The sequence below is a fragment of the Pygocentrus nattereri genome, chromosome 17, assembly GCF_015220715.1.
Source record: "Pygocentrus nattereri isolate fPygNat1 chromosome 17, fPygNat1.pri, whole genome shotgun sequence".
Lineage (NCBI taxonomy): Eukaryota > Metazoa > Chordata > Actinopteri > Characiformes > Serrasalmidae > Pygocentrus > Pygocentrus nattereri.
The window spans coordinates 20,616,274-20,636,998 of NC_051227.1; the positions used below are offsets into that span (position 1 = coordinate 20,616,274).

The 20,725-nt window shown below is 39.5% G+C and overlaps 1 protein-coding gene and 1 long non-coding RNA gene across 2 annotated transcripts in view; one reads left to right on the forward strand and one right to left on the reverse strand.

Annotated features, from left to right (window-relative positions):
* Positions 1–20,725, reverse strand: part of robo2 (roundabout, axon guidance receptor, homolog 2 (Drosophila)) — a 608,847-nt gene that overhangs the window by 572,361 nt on the left and 15,761 nt on the right. The window lies entirely within an intron of this gene.
* On the forward strand, positions 6,425–7,130 carry LOC119265764. Its single transcript, XR_005131716.1, has 2 exons — positions 6,425–6,606; positions 6,918–7,130. It is a non-coding gene; the product is annotated as an uncharacterized LOC119265764 (long non-coding RNA).

Consider the following 20,725-nt stretch of genomic DNA (forward strand, 5'->3'; position numbering starts at 1 on the left):
CCACAGTTAAAATAGGCTGGGAATTTGGCTGTAAAATTTTAAAAAGAAGAAGAAAAAAAAATTGATGCATCTATGCAATAAAAACAGGAATTTGCAAATTCACTTGAACCTCAATTTAATTAACAAAACTGCAAAGAAACTACTTTTAATGTTTTGGCTTACCAACTTGATATATATTTTGTAAATATAAACAAAATTTTGAATTTGATGCCTGCAACACAATCAAGTCCAAGTCTGCAAGAGAGCTATTTACACATGCAGGCATCACAACTTAACAGTTAGAGCCAATTTACAAAAAAGTATAGATGGGGCAAAATGAGTGAAAAGTTTATAGAGCATTCAAGTTATATCGTTTTGAAACATTCCACAGTAAACAACTGAACTGGTAACAAGTGGAGGTACCAGGATTGGGAATGAAAGAAGCATTCACCAAAGGCTCACCCTTGGCAAGCCAAGATGGGTCATGGCTCACCACTTTGTGCTAAACTGTGTAAGAATTGTCAAACAATTAAAAAACGTCAGTTCTCAACGCAAGATTGCAAAGAATTCAGGTCTTTCACCCTCTAGAATTTAGGTCTTTTCACCATAATATTGTGAAAAGATTCAGAGAATCTGGAGAAATCTCAGTCCATGTAAATCTCTCCAGATTTCTCCACCAATAAGCTGGAAACAGCGGTTGAATTTGCTGTGACCTTTGAGCCCTAAGACAGCACTGAGAAGCAGTCATGCTACTGTGTTAAATATGGTCACATGGGCTTGGGAGTATTTCAGAAAACACTTAACACCGCCACTCTGCCACCGCATCAAGAACCAAGAAACATCAATTTTATGCAGAAATGCTGCAGAGTTGTCCAAGCCCAAGCTCATCTCAGATGGTCCAAAATACTGTGGAAATGTGTTGTGGTCAGAGGAGTGCAAGTTCCAGCTTCTTTTGGGATAAAAACGGAATAACAGACAGGCATACATTGTCGAAGGAACACTCTTATTACTCTATTAATTCTTGAAATTATCTAAAGATTAACTGATTAGAGATGCACAATGATCTTGCAATCACATCAGTATCAGACAGATGTATAGATCTGATCCATATTGCAAAGTGATACTTGATGGTATTTATTGTACTTTGGAAGAGCAGAAAATTAGGCAACACACCATAATCCATTTTCCATTTAATTGCATTTGTAACGCTCTAAGGATAAATGTTATATTTCACTGTAATGCTAATCAAGGTAGATGTCTGACCCCACATTTTATAAATATTGGTGTATTGCCATTGGCAGATATATACATGAAAAACATCTTATATCAGCTTCAGCCCACAATTGCCTCATTGGTGCATCCCTACATATAATTAATGGGTGGCGGTTCTAATCCCAACACCAAAAACAATTCCATTTTACCAGGACATCAAAACAAACACAGCTTCCACAACTAAAACTTTCTTCAGATGACTCAAGCAACAAAGTAAAACTCAAGATCTAAATGTGCTGAGAGTAAAAAAAAGGAAGAGCAAGAACATTGCCTGCTCTAATCCTGTTAAAATGGGAACAAGCTTGTCCTTTTCAGAGAAAAACTCTGAGCCCATACCAAAATTAGAGCATTAATAATCTGTCAAAGTGCGTCCTGCAGTCTTCGGGCATCAGGAAGCTGATCGTTTGCTATTGCTAGCACCCATCACCCCCAGGCCCATAGCCGGGCCACACTGCAAACAAGCAGGGAGATTTATGAGACCTACGCAGACAGAGGAGATAAAAATGCAAGCTTCAGGGCTGTCGTCGTCACACAGCACAGACTGAAACAAACAAACAAAAAACAGGCTTTCTGAGAGAACATTCCTCCTCAGGGTATTGTGCTGTGACATCACAGGTGTGCTTCACATACTTTATAAAGTCTGGTTGAGGCCTGGCAGAAAAGAGGGGTTTTCATTTTTCCAATCTGGTGAGAATAATATTAATATTATCTACATAAGTAGGCTCGACACACTCAGTTGCTGACCCAGCAGATGGAGAAAAAGCTGAAGACTGACAAATATGTTGAATCAGGATTCCTGCCTTGAAACATGCTCGCCGTACCTTTCTTAAAGAAATGAAGTGCTTACATACACTATTTAAAAATCACCAGTGGTGCCTGCTATTAGACACTTTTTCCAAAACATGGACTGATCTACTCCCAAGAGCACAATCTTTCCATTTTAACAATTAAGGCACATGACAAAAAAATTCTTGCTTTTTTTTTTTTTTTTTTTTAACTGATAGAAGTTTGAAGTAACTTATACGCAAAGTTAGAGGGCCAAAACATTTTCCCACCACAGTCCATACAGCATACAGATGGGAACTAAATAGCAAACAGCCAATTCATTTTTTCTGGGATGTCACTTGAACTAACCAGGCCCACCAGCTTTTACCTTCCAAAGCAAGTCACTGAAAAAGAACTGCATAGACATGAGAGGACCATTTGAGAGAACCTTTCCATTCACTTTCATTAATTTCAGATTTCAAAATAATTGTGCTGCATAATCCTGTACTCTTCTAGGGAAACATGACTGTCATTTGATCCAAAAACCTGTCAATTGCTTTATGGCGTTCATAAGCACTTATCTACGGCAGCACAGAAAATGATGTAATAAAGCAGTTATCTTTTTTTTAAGAAATGTTGGTTGTATTGTGTTGTTAATAGCTCAGCTGCACTGTTTTAGAAGACCACCTGTTTTGCACAAGCACATGCTACTTAGTTTTGGAATAAGATTCTTGTTTTCCTTAGTCAAACCAATCTGGGTAGCATCTGTAGAATCAAGACTTAACACAAAATCAAAAAATCTAATCAAATCGTGAATCAAAACCACACAGAGTCTGAAATCCTGTGTATCGTCAGAGTCACAGGGGTTTATTGAGGTGTCTTTAGGTGTTATTTGTTGAAAATTAAGAAGACCTCCCTCCCCAGGTCTTGAAAAATATGGCAAATAATGTACACTGCTGGACAGGTTTATATTTAATAGCTGCTTCAATACAATTTAATTGTTTTGAAGAAATTTCATTTGTCATAGTCGGAAATAATACTGAGTACAGAAGCTTACATACTGTGGCAAGTTATTAAGAAACAGGCCAGCACAGCTCTGCAGGAGATGAGCTTTCATTTGCATGTTAACTGTTGCGCTCTGGACATACATACCCCCTGAATATTTGGCAATGCCACTTTGTATTAGTCTTATTATGAGGATACTCTGCACTCCAGGCGACAAACTTCAGCATAATGAGCTAAAGTTCACTCTCAAAGTTATTCCATTCCTAAAGGGCACTATACAGAGATGAAGGACGTCTCATACAGTGTCTCTATTCATAGCCAGGAATTAACACTGTTTCTTGAGGGTACTGTCACCAAGCCTTGTTCGAGGCATTAAATGTGCTTTTCAAAAGGTAAAAAAAAAAAAAAGGTTTAGCTTTAAGGATATAAATGGGACATAAAAGGGTCAATCCCTGAGGATTAAATTGAACACTAGTGGCAAACACATCAAGGACATTCAAGCTGAATCCAAAGTACAGCAAGACAGCTGTAGATGATTTTGTGGACACTGTACAAGAAGTGATGATAATCAGTTTTTATATAAATCCTTTTTGGATTGATTCGATCAGGCTCGACCTCTGCTAGAGTGGATCAGGATCAGCTTGGCTGTGTGTCTGAGAAAGGAGTGAGAAATGGGTGGATAAATGCTGGAGTGTTAAGACACCAGGGTGGGTCTGTGCTATGGACAGCCAGAGCAGCAGGCAGACAGATATGATGTACAGCCCAGCATAATCAGCTCCCACACTCATTAATCTACAGCCATGGCAACACTTGATGAGCGCATGATGCATGGAAGACAAAGTTCCTCTCCAATGTCACCCTGAGTAAGCCTCGGAGAAACAAAACGGGATGTTTATTCTTGAAGGGGACGAAAAACAAGACAGCTGATCTAGGACTGGTTTACTAACAGATTTGGTGGCCTTGTTTGAGCTGGATTAGTTTAGGTACAATAATTTAGACAGACAGTCAGCAAAATATTCATGATTTGACTGTGAGCGAGAGCGAGCTGCATGTCTTCTATTTTGGGTTTTTTTTTGGCTACCTTGCTATTGGTTACTGACTGTGACATCTGTTGTACAACACTGATATGAAAAACTGACCCATGATGTTTCAATCCAGGAAAATTACACAGATACTTCAGTCCTTACAATTAGTAAGGTACATCTAGTAAAAATCACACTGCATAACCACACCATAGTAAAACTACCCCAGCTCAAACAGTGCCCTAGTCAAACAATCAGCAGCTGCTTAAAGCATTCATAATATAAGAAACAAGCAGTTTTAGCCCCACACACACTTCCTTAATATGCTGTCAGTCTGGACGGTGATGTAACATTTTGTTGATTTAGACCTGGACTCCAGAACACTGGATCTGAAATTGAACAGTAACAGTTCTGGGCACAGAATGTCAGCTCTAATCTGAGGGGTATTAAGGTTAAATGAGTGAACCATATAGGACTGCCCTTTTATACATAGTTTCCCATTCCTGGTAAAAAATGAATGTCCAAAATGGACAAATCAGCGTAATTCTAATGTTTAGTTTTTGGCTAAGTGTTTGAAGTCTTCATCTCCAGACACTGGACATATTCCTTTGTTATTCTAACAGTGTTTTCACATATAGTCCATTTTAAAAGAACCAAACCGAGTTCTGTGAAAGTGAACCTGGAAGGGAACCAACTGCAAATGACCTCAGTTCATTTTGTGTTCACACTGTAAGTGACCTCTAAAGAGAACTCTTCTTTCTCGTCCTTTGAGATCAGACGACTTTTTGTTCAGACCACCACTCCATTAGAACTCTGACCCCTTTCACAGAACTCACAGCTCTCAAAGTAGGCAGAGTTCTTTGACAAATCTGACCTATCAGGTGACAAGAAGAACCACCAGACCCACCTACTGCTCTCCTCTTGGCTGCGCTGAAACAATTGGCCGAAGTGCATCACGCAAAACTGTAAAAATGACCCTGCGAGTCCGCCGGGGTGGGCTCCGTTTTCGGCTGGGCTCTTCACTGAAGCTAGACCCGGCGAATGAATTCAGCATTCAGTGTGAAAGTAGCTGAAAACTCAAGAGGTGTTCTCGGTTTGGTTCGTTTTTAAGGCCGTTTAGAGGGGTGCGAGTTCGCTTGGTGTGCTCACATATGCAAAAGAAACCATGACTCAGCGGTCTGAGTCCACTTCAGGCGCTGAAACGGCCCAAGTGTGAAAACGCCCTAAGGCACACCTGCAGCGATACTGTTCTCATTTTGTGAACTGCTCAGGTCACAGAGGTTAAGGTCAGTGGACTGGCTTGGCCGATTGTTAACATTCGGTTTTTGCCAAAATATGACCAGTTAAGATATTCCTGCAGACTCAAAAATTTATCCGGCTGCTGATGCCTGCAGTCAGTCCTCCTTTCATCCCCCACCTTATACCCACTTGCTCATAAGGCTTTGCACTAGAACTCAGACATTTGTTAGCAAACAGTAATCTAGCCTCTCTCCTAATGAGGCTCACCAGTGATAGTGATTCTGTATTACTGCATCAAGTCACAAGAACTCTTATGCTGTTAATGGAACAATCTTTGACTTATGCTGCTCACATGGGCCACTGAGTTAACTGATAAAATAACCAGTTTTGTTGTTTTTTTGTTTTGTACTGAGGGGCTGATAATTTATTTTCTTAACTAGATGAGGCCGATCCGCTAGCTAACATGCTAAAAGATAGCTAACAAGGTAGCCAAAGCCTTCCTTTATATCACAAGCAATTAATTACTATATAATTGACTGTAAATCTTCTACACCAACACCACTTGAATGTCTTACATGCTTCAAATGAAATGTCCATGATTTAGTCAGATCAAACCCAGGCTAAATCTCAAACATCTGCCTCCTTTCTATATAGCATGCTACGTGAGTTATGAAATTCTGGCTTCTGCACCCAAACTGTACATTATTTGTCCAGTATACACATGTGGCTAAACTGCATATGGCTGTGTGTTAGACATATAATGTGCTGTTTGGCTGCAGAATCCAGCATTTTAATTCCTATATGGAGTCCCAGTGACGGGAAAATGGATGTACAACACTGTCAGCTGGGTGTTAACAGACTGGAAATAGAAACGGGGCACTAATAGGAATAAGAATCAGCATTATCATTATGTTGGTAAAACCTGGATCTTGCATTAAACAGCTCTATACACTGATCAGGCATAACATTGTGACCACCTCCTCGTTTCTGCGCTCGTTGTCCATTTCATCAGCTCCACTTACTCTATATTAGCTCTTTGTAGATCTACAGTCAGAGACTGCTGGTGCGTCCTAATCCGAAGGTAGCTGTCTAACTACTTAGGCAGCCTTTGCGCGCTCCCGAGACAAGATCTGTCCCATTCGGAAGGCAGCTGCCTTCTAAGGTGCCTTATTTTGACCAAGTGTGAAGGCAGCATGGCATGTGTCCTTCTCAGCGAAGGCGATCCCACAGTATTGCTCACCGGCCGAGAGCTCCATCGCTCCGTTCCGATGAACACGGCGGTGGAAGCGGCCGTTTTTGCCGACCGAGGAGTTTAGAAACGCAGGTTATTTCTTTATTTTTGTCTTTACTGTTACGATTAATAGTTGTATTCATGTAAAGTATTTAACATGTGCTTGTATATCTCTAGAAATTGATCCTGTGGTGAAAGTCCGGCAGTTCGCTTGTCTAAGGCGAACTGACCGACTGAGTTTGTAGCTCGGTACAGCCAGCGTTGACTAATTAGCTTAGCTAGCAGGCTAATTGTGAAAACGCGCCGGCTCTTCAAAACGAGAGAGTCCAGTTTAAAATACCGGCTGTTCGTTGTCTAGTAGCGTTTAGTTTAGCGCTAGTACTCATGGCTTTTTCTGTCCTCAGGAAGGAACGCTACAGCGGCGGAGAGGCGCTGTGGCAGAGGAGCGGCCGCAGGGAGGAAACTGCGCTGAACGCCCGAAAGCAGCTGGACTTGCGGAGCGTATTTTGGGGGAAAACACAGCGGGAGCAGCGCCACAGTCAGACATTCTCCATGAACGATGAAAAACAACTTTAACTTATGTAGAAATTCAGAAATAAAACTTTTTTTGAAATAAATACCACTTATACTTATTATTGCTGAATTTACCACAGTCACAGAAGTGTGAGGTGAATGTTGACGGACAAACTTCAGACTAGGAGCTCAAATCAGACGAGGATGCATATCAGCTGCGTAGATTGCGTGGTGTCCCTTTTTGTGGGTGCATTTTGTACAAAATTATACATAACATTACTGGTTGTCCTCTGTGTGTTAGAAATAAAGCAGAGTTATTAAAGTCGATGAGGACGGAATGAATTGAAATGATTCATAACTAACAGTCAGGATCATCTGTATTTATCTGGGCTGTTGAGTCGAGTATATAACGATAGATGTGACTCCTTAAATCAGCCTGTTCTTATATACAAATTTCCACAACAGTGTCAGTGCAGAGCTGTCCTTTCACACGGAGATGATCCACCTCTAGTCGGAGGAGTGTGTGAATTAACGAGCGACGGCGAGTAAACAGATAAAACGTGAACATCGCAGTGAACGTTTTGACTTATGATGGCTCTGAAGCGCTGTCCCGAAAGCGATGCCCACCAAGGTTACTTTTCTGCTAAAATACTGCCCAATAAGGCAGCTGCCTTGGAAGACCGTGACCAGTAGGCATCTGCCTTGGAAGACAGTGACCAGTTAGGCAGCTGCCTTCAGAATGGAAAGCATAAATATATGAACTTATTATAGATATACATTTTATTTAATTTGTGTATTGAATAACATTTCACATTGCCCTGTTTTATAAACATGCTTCACATTTACAGTTGTGCCTAATAACTCCCTTATCCATGAAAATCACTGTAATGCATGGTCCCTCATCGCTTACTGCTTTATTCAATGTCATTTGACACGTTATGCTCGTAGCATTCTGTTGTGCAGCACTGCGTCCCTCAGCCTCATCATTTTCATCCATCAGCGTTCTCTCACTACAATACATAGAATATTTTACGCAAATACATCAGACTGTTCATACCTAAGGTGCTCAGGAAATTCTGATGGTTACTCGCTGATCTAAAGGCTAACAAATACATCCTCAGAGAGTTCTTTGCCATGTTGAATATCCAGTGGCCAGGGTGAGCGAACTGTACCTAAAACACCACATTTAACTGCCCTGCTCCACATTCACACCTGGAACCTTGTAACTAACGAGTCACATGACACCAGGGAGGGACAACGACACAATTGGGCACAATTTGGACATGTTGACTGTGAGGTGTACTCACTTGTGTTGGCAGCTATTTAGAAATTAATGGCTGTGTTGAGTTATTTTCAGAGGACAGTAAATCTATACTGCTATACAAGCTGTACACTGACTAAGTATTTCATTTCTATAGTCTTGTCCCATGAAAAGATATAATAAAATATTTGCAGAAATGTGAGGGGTGTACTCACTTTTGTGAGATATTGTATGTGTATGTGGTGATTTAGGCAAAAAGTATGCAATGAAACACTGGTTAAGTACACAGTGGAGGACAAATCTCAATTCATCAATAACAATGTGTTCATGCTTGCTGTTTGGCTGCCTTGAGCAATCGCTCATGAATACCATTTGGACTTCATTTAGTAGTTATTAGAACATTGCATCTAATTCTGAGGAAAAGTGTCACAAGATCATGAAATGCCCCTGAAGGCTGAACCCTAGGAGGTGGTGAATGATATCTTACCCTGTAGGGCCTACGCGGAGATCAGATTTGGTCTCAGGGGACCGAAACAGCCACAGACTGAGGCACAAAGGTTAAAGGTCACCACTGAGCTTTTTTTGTGTAATTGTAACATTTCCCTGAGGGTGGGTCATATCAACAGCAACATGTTCCATCATACTTCTGTGTGTTTATCTGAAAGAGCAGACGTGAGCGCCAATCAAAGCAGCTCCATTAGATTTAACCAGCACGTTTCAGGTCAAGAGGGACCCTTTTCTCTCCTGGAAGGACACAATTCTATTTAAAAGTAATACCATTTCACATTTTAAAAATGATAATTTCTTCATATATTTCACCATGATTGGACCATCATAACATAATAAAAGTGGGAAATTGCATGTCCACATGGGTTCCATATAGGCTGTAGTCCTGTAGGGGACAATTACAAAAATAATGTTCTTTAGCTGAGAATAGCCCATTCAAAATTGCTTCCATTAAAGAAAGAGGTACATATTAACTACTAGCTTCACTTATTCTCTCAATTTTATCAAGCAAAAACACTCCACAGACAACCCTTGACCGACAGAAAGCTACTTTTATTGAGCATTACAACCATTCTTTTCATTTATATGGAAATAAAGATCCCTAGCACTTCCATTAAAGAAAAATCTAGGCCCCACTCAAGAACAAGTGGAAGAAGAGTTAATGAAGCTTGCAGTGTGCTGCTGAAGTACACTGGCTCGTCCACAATGCTGTACAGGGCTGCCTAAGTGCTACGATGTTCATGAGCTTCCCATAATGTTTCATGAGCCTCACTATTGACAAGCGTGAGGAGAGGCGCTGAGCGGGCTGCACAGCTGTGTTAGCATCTCATAGCTCAGTGACATCAAGGCCATCTCAGCAACTTAACGAAGGCAGACGTCTTAAAATAGGGGTTTAAATAGTGTGCCATAAATATGCTCATAATGTCGTAGTCACCAAGATATATAGTCTGGTATACAGAGACCTTATGGAATTTGACTGCCAGGATTGAGCACTACCTACCAATATTCATAAACAAACAAACAATGAGTGATGCAGAGAGTGTAGGCCTGTTTAAGCCTCCTAATGTCCTACTCAAGTAAATGTAATACTGTAGCATGGAGAATGAAAATGTTAGACTTTTTTTTTTTTTAAATAAAATATTTTGATGCCATGTTTAAACATTGCTCAAGTTTCAAAAAGTACCATTCTGTCCCCAATCCATATTAACTACAACTCATTTTGAATTTGTTTTCCTTGTGAAACAATAATAACAATGAGTAACACACATATACACACCTATAAAACCACTGCAGTTTAAACCTGTCTTTTCGCTCTAAGTTATAAGGAGTGTTGGAGTCCATCTTTCGGAATGAGGTACAATACAGGGCTGCCAATAAGTGCTCATTTACATATATTAGTCCTAAAACCATTGACAAATTGATTAAGAGATAAATAGATAATGCAAAATAAAACATGTAAAAAGAAATGACCACTTTGGTACAAAAAAAGCACAAATTTGGCCTACAACTATACACGACCATGTTGGCTTCCACTTCTCAGTTCATCAGCCAAGAACAGAAAGCTGAGACTGTAGTGGACACAGGCTGACCAGAACTGGAGAGCTGAACACTGGAAAAGCAGAGCCTGGTCTGATCAAGCTCGTTTTCTGCAGGGGCACACATATAGGATCAGAATTTGGTGCCAACAGCATGAATCCATGGTCAATAGTCCAGGCTGGTGGAGGTGGTGTAATGGTATAGGAAATCTTGGTACACTTTGAGCCCGTTAATACCAATCAGTCATTGCTTGACTGGCACTGCCTATTTGAGTATTGTTGCTGACCATGTGCATCCCTTCATGGCCACAATTTACCATCTTCTAATGGCTACCTTCCAGCATGATAATGGACCATGTAATAAAGCAAAAGGGGTCTCAAAATAGTTTTAAGATCATGACATTCAGTGCTCTTCAGTAGCCTTCCCAGTAACTGGATAAGAAAGTAGAATACATTTGGGATGCGTTAGAACAGGAGATTTGCAACATGAAAGCGTTCCTGTGAAATCTGTAGGAATTGCATGATACAGACATGTCAACATAGACCAGAATCTCAAAAGAATATCTGCCACATCTTGTGAAAGCCATGCCACAAAGAATTGAGGTTGCTCTGAGTGCAAAGGGAGGCCTTAACCAGTATTAGTTCCTAATAAAATGATGGGCCTTTTAAACAATAAGGGTGTAAAAATACTTTGATGCTTTGATCCAAAGTGGCTTTTCAAGTGTACTGTTTTTTTAAAAACAATTCAGATTCATACCAAAACAACCATATATTTTTGTTTAAATCAAATCACTGTGCAGTCAGAGATTTACACCCATTAAACCGTTTCTAATCTGTGCATCTGGTAAGTGTACATTGTATCTGTTAAGTGTACAAGATCATTTCTCAGACCACAGTTATTAAATGTAACAGGAGTATTCTCTCTGAAGAACAGGGACCCTGGCAGCCTCCTGAACGTAGAACTGTGGGATGATTTTAAATCATCTCCCTGCTAAGCACTACAGCCATCTGCCTTCTGAAAAGCAGGACACTGGTGCCCTTTAGTGTTTATTCTGAGTGCTGCATCTGCTCAAGTTGTGGCTTTGGTGCACAATGGCTGGCCAAGTAGCATGTATGGAATAGTGCTACCTAAATGCTACACAAAGGATTCATATCAATGAACTTAATTATTAAGGGCCACACAAAAAACATTCAATTTTTTATGCTCTAATACTCAGTTCAGCTTGATAATGAACTGATTCAGGCAGGTTGCTAAACTGTGCCCCCTAAGAGACTGACTGACTGACTGACGTTGACGTTTTTAAAATCAAGCACTGATTTGAACAAACTTTTTATTCTCAGTGTGAGTTATTTCAGGTTCATTAAAAGTGGAATTCTTTTTAGCCCAACAAAAAGTTTCCACTCACTGAAATACACAGTCCATTTTACATAAAAATGTTACCTAAAGACAACAGAATTAACATATTTAATACTGCTATATTTTCAGTTTGTAAGTCCAACAACCTCATTTTTTTGAGTGTACATTTTTTAAATCATGAGGAAATAAAATCAGCCAGTTGACCTGAATCCCACTCAGCAGCACACACTGATACACAAGATGAGACTGAAGGTAAAAGTCCACAAAAGAAGCAAGAAGTAAAAATGGCTGTATTACAGAACTAGAGGAGCATTCATCAGGGTATTGATGGTGATTTAATAGGCATAGAATCGGGTCATTATCAGTATCATAAGAAAGATGTTTAGTTTTGGCATATATTTCAAATTCAACATTTAATGTATTTATTGTAATCTAGAAGAACAGAATGTTTAGGGGAGGGTGGGCTACTTTAATAAAATATCTGCACTGCTGCTCCATGTGAACCTAACTCCAATATCTATATTTAATAAACGTTTATGGATGAGCATGAGCAGACATGCATCTGAAAAAATATCAGACCTTGGCATCAACCCACAATCCACGTATCTGTACACCACTACAATGTAACATAAGTTTATATTTGTCCACTATACTTTAGTGTCTTAGCTTCAGTCACCGTCATGCATGGTTTAGCGTGTCCCATGCCTTCTCAGCCAGTTACCTAAAAACATAGTTAGGACCACTACCTCCATGCAATGAATAAATAAATGAATTAATAGCATATAAAAAAATCTGTCCATCAAGCCATGTTGCTACATTTCTTACTGTAAGAAAGACAAACTTAAAACATGTTTTTCACCATGTAAAGTTCTAGCTAAACTCTGCTGATAAAGTTAGGTAATCAGGATTAATCAGTTAATTGTGAGAGTCTTAATTACATGACCCATCATGAGTTAAATCCTGTCTGTTAGGACATGGGGGAAAAAAAACTATGCAAAAACCTAACCCATGCAGGCCATCAAGTCTTCCTAATAGAAGTTGAAAGCCCCACTCTTGATGTTAGTATTCATATTTCAACAAAGGGCTACAAGACCACAGGGGCCTGTTATAGTAATGCTACTAAACCACATGGGTAGACTCTCCAGAGTTACTGACAACTTTTAACATGCAGCTACAGTGCAGGTCCAACTAGATCATCAGCACTGAAGTGATGGTCAGCTTACTGCCATTCTCTCTGCTCCCTCATTGCAGGTTGGCTGCATTACATTACTTAATTGCGTTGTCAATAGCAACCACTAGAGGGACTCAATGCTCTGACTTTCATAGAATAGTTGAGCCCTGTTTGGTATGTACAAAATTTATAAACAGCTCAAGTCTCATCCTTCATCTGTGAAAGACTAACATTATGGTAATAATATATTATTATTACATTCATATTCAGTGCTTTTGTTCTGCAGACACATTTGTCCTTAATTTTTTTTTTAAAGCCTCACATTAGTTCATGTCAGTTTCTGAAGCACTCTTGACACTTACTGAACAGCATCAGCAGTCTAAGCTCTCAGACTCATTGGTCTCAGACTGAGAACACAGTTTTGAGAAATTACAAGATGTTTGAGGAGACATGTCCCCCCAAGCAGAATACTTGACGTTCTAATGCCAAAGCCATTCAGAGCAGATGTGATATACAGCATAACAGAATCAACCTGGCCGACAACCTCCCCCACAGGCCCTAAAAACATTAGTGTCCTCTTGGCCAGGCTTAAATGCCTCTCCTGCTCCCGATATCCATCTGTAATTATAAAGACAAACAGCTATTGCCAAAGTACCTGGCAACGCCTGCCAAGAGCAAGGTAGGGCCAATATGAAGGTTTTGTGACCGATACAGATTCAGACTTTAAGGGACTCAAAAGTTAGACAGCTCCTACAACCCCAATTCCAATGAAGTTGGGACGTTGTGTAAAACATAAATAAAAACAGAATACGGTGATTAGCAAATCCTTTTCAACCTATATTCAATTGAATACACTACAAAGACAAGATATTTAATCTTCAAATGGATAAACTTTATTGTTTTTTGCAAATATTCACTCATTTCGAATTTGATGCCTGCAACACGTTCCAAAAAAGTTGGGACAGGGTCATGTTTACCACTGTGTTACATCACCTTTCCTTTTAACAACACTCAATAAGCATTTGGGAACTGAGGACACTAATTGTTGAAGCTTTGTAGGTGGAATTCTTTCCCACTCTTGCTTGATATACGACGTCTATTGCTCAACTGTCCGGGATCTCTGTTGGTGTATTTTGCACTTCATAATGCACCACACATTTTCAATGGGAGACAGGTCTGGACTGCAGGCAGGCCAGTCTAGTACTCACACTCTTTTACGACGAAGTCACGCTGTTGTAACACGTGCAGAATGTGGCTTGGTGTTGCCTTGCTGAAATAAGCAGGGACGTCCCTGATAAAGACGTTGCTTGGATGGCAGCATATGTTGCTCCAAAACCTGTATGTATCTTTCAGCATTAATGGTGCCTTCACAGATGTGCAAGTTACCCATGCCATGGGCATTAACAAACCCCCACACCATCAGAGATGCTGGCTTTTGAACTTTGCGCTGATAATAATCCGGACAGTACTTTTTCTCTTTGGCCCGGAGGACACGTCGTCCATGATGTCCAAAAACAATTTGAAATGTGGACTCGTCAGATCACAGGACACTTTTCCACTTTGCGTCAGACAACCTCAGATAAGCTTGGGCCCAGAGAAGCCAGCGGCATTTCTGGGTGTTGTTGATATATGGCTTTCACTTTGCATGGCAGAGTTGTAACTTGCACTTGTAGATGGAGCAACAAACTGTGTTCACTGACAGTGGTGTTCTGAAGTGTTTCTGAGCCCATGTCGTTAATATCCGTTACAGAATGATGTGGGTTTTTAGTGCAGTGCCATCTGAGGGATTGAAAGTCACGGGCATTCAATGCTGGTTTTCTGCCTTGCCGCTTACTTGCAGAGATTTCGTTTGATGATATTATGGACTGTAGATGATGAAATCCCTAAATTCCATTGCACATTGAGAAACATTGTTCTTAAACTGTTGGACTATTTGCTCACGCAGTTGTTCACAAAGTGGTGAACCTCACCCCATCCTTGCTTGTGAACAACTAAGCCTTTCAGGGATGCTCCATTTATACCCAATCATGACACTCACCTGTTTCCACCTGTAACCTGTTCACCTGTGGAATGTTCCAAACCGGTGTTTTTTGAGCATTCCTCAACTTTCCCAGTCTTTTGTTGCCCCTGTCCCAACTTCTTTGGAACGTGTTGCAGCATCAAATTGAGTGAATATTTGCAAAAAACAATAAAGTTTATCCTTTTGAACATTAAATATCTTGTCTTTGTAGTGCATTCAATTGAATATAGGTTGAAAAGGATTTTCAAATCATCGTATTCTGTTTTTATTTGTTATACACAACATTCCAACTTCATTGGAATTGGGGTTGTAATAAAAGCTGATATAACTGTATATTTAATTTTTAATTTTATATTATAATAGTTAAAGTTGAGCTGTACTTTCTTTACTGATATGATTCAGTTCTAAGTTGTCAAATATGACCCAGTTCTCAATTTAGATTTCTTAAACTCTGCAGTGACATACAGTATTCAATAATATTACAAATAAGCATACACCTTTTGTGCAGACCATGTGTGTGTTTTAGCCTCAGGACGGGGGGAGAGGTGGTGCGACTATATACACTACTCACAAAAAGTTAGGGATATTTGGCATTCGGTTGAAATTTCAGGATGAACCTAAAATGCACTCTAACCTTTTTAGGTGCCTCTGCATGAACAACACATGCCTCATTTCATCTTCATGGACGACAACGCTCCAGCTCATCGAGGTCACATCATTAGGGAACGGCTGCTGGAGACTGGGGTACCTCAAATGGAGTGGCCTGCACCTTCTCCAGACCTGAATCCCATAGAAAACCTATGGGATCAGCTGAGTTGCTGTGTAGAGGCTTGTAACTCTGTATCCCAGAACCTCAATGACCTGAGGGCCGCCCTTCCAGAAGAGTGGGATGCCATGCCTCAGCAGACAATAAGTCGACTTGTGATCAGCATGAGACATTGTTGTCAAGCTGTAATTGATGCTCAAGGGCACATGACACTGGCATTTTTTGTTGGGGTATACCCACCACTGTTTTTGGCTTTTGTTTCAATAAATTGTTTGAGATGAGGAAATCACCATATGCTTCTATATAAATGCCCTCCTTTCATGATATATCATCACTGTAGCAAGAACTTTTTACGTTTTCCACAAATTTCACCCGAAAGCCAAATAGCCCTAACTTTTTGTGAGTAGTGTAACTAATGATCTTATGCAACAGTCTGGATACTACTGCTACTGGAAGATCTACTGAAATAAGTCTGCACATACTTATGAGGCTTTGTTCTGACAGGGACGTTAGTAAGGTACTTTACTGAAACTCTGTACTTGATAGCATAAACAGAAACATTCTCTACATAATACACCAGTGTTAAGGAAGTGGGTAGCTATTAGCATAAAATCAACTATGAATTACAGTACGGGCCGTTCAAAAATGCAAATCACTGGCAGTTTTGCTGCCAATAAAATAATATAAACCACAACACAATATGAGTAATTGGATTTTGTAATTATAATAGTACTGTCTAATTGTGTACTAGTGTTGCTATACATAAAATACAGCAACTGGCTGGCAACTCTACTGGTAAGATGCTGTAATTTTACAGGATATTTTTAGACTGTTCAGGACTGCGCAGTTTACCATCAGCCTCCACCCTGTCCTCTCAGCTACTTAATGCAGTTGGCTGGCTCTGGACTCTGCAGGTAGCCTCTACTCTCACAGATGGCCACTTATCAGAAATCAGAAAATAAATTGCCAGGCGATTTGTCATCTGCGATTTAGTTAATGTGACTCATAGCTCATACAGGATGAGAAGGGGGAAGACAAAAAAAAATAATCACCATTTTGTGATGATATACGGTCTTGCTTACGGCCGCCTTCTCTCTATTGTGGGAGAGAGATTTTTAAGTTGAGATGTATTGGCTGTATGAAGCCATCAGTTCCCAAAAACACACTGAGAAATGTCGCTCTCTGGCATTAATAACTCAAAAGCACTACACTTTACAAATTGACCCGTGCCGTGCGTTAGAAGCGAGCAGGCTGTATTTCACTCCAGTTTGTTTTCAATTGCCATTGCTCAGCGGTTTCTGCCCTTAATATCAATCACCCTTCCATTTATTTCAGGCAGAGGGGAGGGGCAGCCGTCTAATGGACGACTGCAAGCAATTTCTATGATGAATCCACAAAATCATCTGCAGATGGATTAAAGAATGCTTATCCACTGGATTTATTTTGCTGTAGCTGCACTGTTTGATATATAGCATAACACTTCCTTAGAGACAAATTTATGAGCTCCATCCTCCATCACTTTGCTAATTAATGACATGGTATTAGTGAAATAATACTGGACCAGACACGAGAGCTCCTCGAATGTCTTACAAAAGAGTTTATTTATGGCACAGGATGCTAACAGACAATGGATCTGTTGTTTAAGCAACAAAACACAAAACTGAATGTGTTATTGCAGGTAACATCACAGCTGTGTCTTGGTCACAGGCATGAGCCAAAAGTCAATACAGAAGAAGATCATCACAGCTGTGATTTAAATAACACACAAATTTGGGCATTCTGCTGCTTTATACAAAAGACTTGCAAAACAAAGAAAAAAGTTGAAAAAAAGAAGTCCCAAAGACAAACATACTGAGCCCCTGAAGGGGTGTGGTAGCGTTTTTGTTTTTAAATTTAATTTTATTTTTAATTAATTAATTAATTTTTATTTAAAAGGTAAAGCGTGCATTATTTCTTGGGTAAAAATCTGATGCTATCAGGTGAGTACCCACTACTCTCAAGTGAGTACCCACGACTATCATAAATTTTATATATGTACAATAATTTCAACAGCCTTATACTAGATGTTAATATTTATTATCACAGTCACCGTCACTTTACTGTATTCATAAAAACTTAAATCTCATGTACATATTGCAAATTTCTTTGTTTTAAATTATTAGTGTTTATTCTTTTACACAGCTGTGCTTGTTATCCTTCGTCATTCCATCAAGGAAGATAAAACATTTATGACTTTAGAGTCATAACAGATGGCACAAGAACAAAGTGACAAAGGTGATCAGATAAGTTCAGATTAGTTTTGCTAGGCTAAAGGTAGGCCAGATACAGTAAGCTAGCTGTAAGTTTGCGCTGTTCTCTACGCAACACGTCTTTGAGTTCAAGTGGCAAAGACCACTTTTGCTTTTCGCAAAATGGATAAACCCTTCCATTCCAACCAAACCCTCACCACATAGTATTGGGCACTCACCACATAGTATCATGTGCTGACCTGAGAGCAGGTAGTGCGTACCAGATTTTTACCTTAAAAAATGCCTGTAATTTTGCCTAGGTTACTGTTTTCCAATAAAGTAACATTCCCAAATGTGTTTTGGAATCTCTGAAAGACTATGCATGCTTTTTGATTATTCAGAGCCCAACTTCATCTGATTACTCAGACATTATAATCTTTATAATCATTATAATGCAAGCAATACAAACATACCTACTTAAAAGTATTAAGGAAAGCCATCATTCTGAAACTAAAAAAAATTATGTCCACCCACCCATTACACAGCAGTAAACACGCTGCATGTACACAGTGTTTACTCTGAGCTCAAATTAGGCTTGAGCTCGAGTTCTGCCTGTCAGTATTTCAGCCTGCTTGCTGAAAGTAAGTTTCCTGTCAGCTCTGTACGAACAGCTAGCTCACCTTGACAGTGCGTCATCTCCTCCGCGAAGGAGCCTGAGGGTAGCAGGAGATACAGAGGCTGATGAGCAGATGGGACAGAGTAACACCACATCCAGCCACAACACAGCATATTAGTTCATTTTACAGTACTGGGCACCCAGAGCGAATTAGATACAGGCCAATTTGGCACACACAACAAATGTAAAAGTACAGACCACAAAACACACTTAATTTGGAAACCTTTTATACATTCCTCAGAGAAAAAAAAAATCACATGTATTAATGTGTATGTTAAAGGATACTATTAAATAATCCTGAAAACTTCCAGTCAAAACAATTCAATTAGGACCCCAGCTCTATTTATAGATATTATTCCAGATTGTTGTATTTTTCTATTTGTATATATGCCTCTAGACGGGAACTGTCTGTGTTGTGTGGCTGTTACTGGCTGCTAAATTTCCTTCGGGATCAATAAAATATCTATCAATATATCTGTCTGGTATTGACAAATTCTGGGTTTACACATTTTGTTTTGAATGCATTACAGGGAAACCACACTGATTTTTAAAAATTAAAAACAAACAAATAATTGTGTTTTTTAAACTTGTTCACAACACAGGTGAAGTATCCAAAGCAACACCTCTAAAGGACCACAGATAATAAATACTACACCAAACAGTTATGAATATGCTGCATGACAGGTGAGTAACTGTTTAATTGCACTTTCCAGAAGCAATTCTAGCTTTAAAATTCATTTTCATAGTGAAGTGACATCAGCAAAACTGTATCAAATGGAAAGGAATTTTTTAGATTCAACTAGATACAACTATTTTACCATTATCAGCATTATAAATAAAAACTCAGAGGATGCATGTAGTATCACAGGTGGTTTTGGACAGCAAATACAATAAGCTATATTTACACTGTAGGCACTGCAAGCCCTGGTTTCCATCATCACCACAGTAAAGAAGTCATGTTCCTCTACAATATAGATTTAAATATAACATTCATCAAATCATCTGTGGATTCCCCTTTAATTGAAGAGTTTCACACAACCACAACCTTGTTAGTTTTAATCAGTGTTATATATCTCGTTAATATTACAAAAATGAATTATATGCAAGAATGATTTAAAAAAAAGCATGCAAGTCATTGAAACTGAGTTAGTTGTCTTGTTTCAGTGAAATGAACTGAGTTGTTAGGTTTACTTGCTAAACGTTTGTTTGATCAGCATAATCTTGTTGAGTAAAACTTAACATCTCTCTCATTGGCTCCTGGCATCATCTATTTGCATACTCACCCTCTTGGGTTGTCTTTCCCCCTGGCCTGCTTTCCATATTACATGTATCCTTCTTATACTCCATGCTTCCCAACCTTGCCATGCTGCTACTGATTGTAAGTGGACGTCATACTCAGAAAAGGGAACTTAATGGGTTGCTGAATTAAATAAATGCTCCCATACCCATTTTATCTGTTTTAGCTTGTTAACCCTCCAAAACACACCCACCCATCAAATTCAATGTTTCTCTATCTTTGCAATAACACAGAGCAGGAATATGGTTTAAACATTTCTGAATCTGTAGTCGCCCGTCCATTCCATCTTATCACAAGACTGTATGTGACTCAGTCATGAGCCTATGAAGAGAGGCTGAGAAGCACGTCAGCTGCCTCTCACAGTCTGTAACTGGTGGATTTGTGTGTCGTCTACATTTTTTGTGAAGCTGACTACTGAACACTCGGGAAATCACTAAGGACTGACTCATCACACCAGAAACCCTTCATTCTTCAGTCAGTCCACATCAGAGTCACACGTGCAGAGTGTACAGCCCCTGACGTTTCTGCAGCAATTTTGGAAAGATACTGTGCAAGTGCCTTTAAAGGAGAATTTAAGAATACATGCAAAAATCCAGAAAATGCCCTCAAAGCCTAGATCCCAACATACTCCGCTTCAGCAGGGTTAACTTAAAATTAAGACTTGTTAAAAGCCGCTTGAACTGACACAACATAACAGTGCTGAATAAATTGCACAATCAGCATGGTATGTTAAGAACGTGTTCCCATTGAACAGATGGTTCACATGCTCAGAAGTTCTCTCCACGCATCGTTATGCTCACTTTAAATCAACACAATTAAGAAAAGCAAAATAAACAGCATTTATGTTGTTCAGTTTAGTTAGCTGGACATTGACCTTTTAA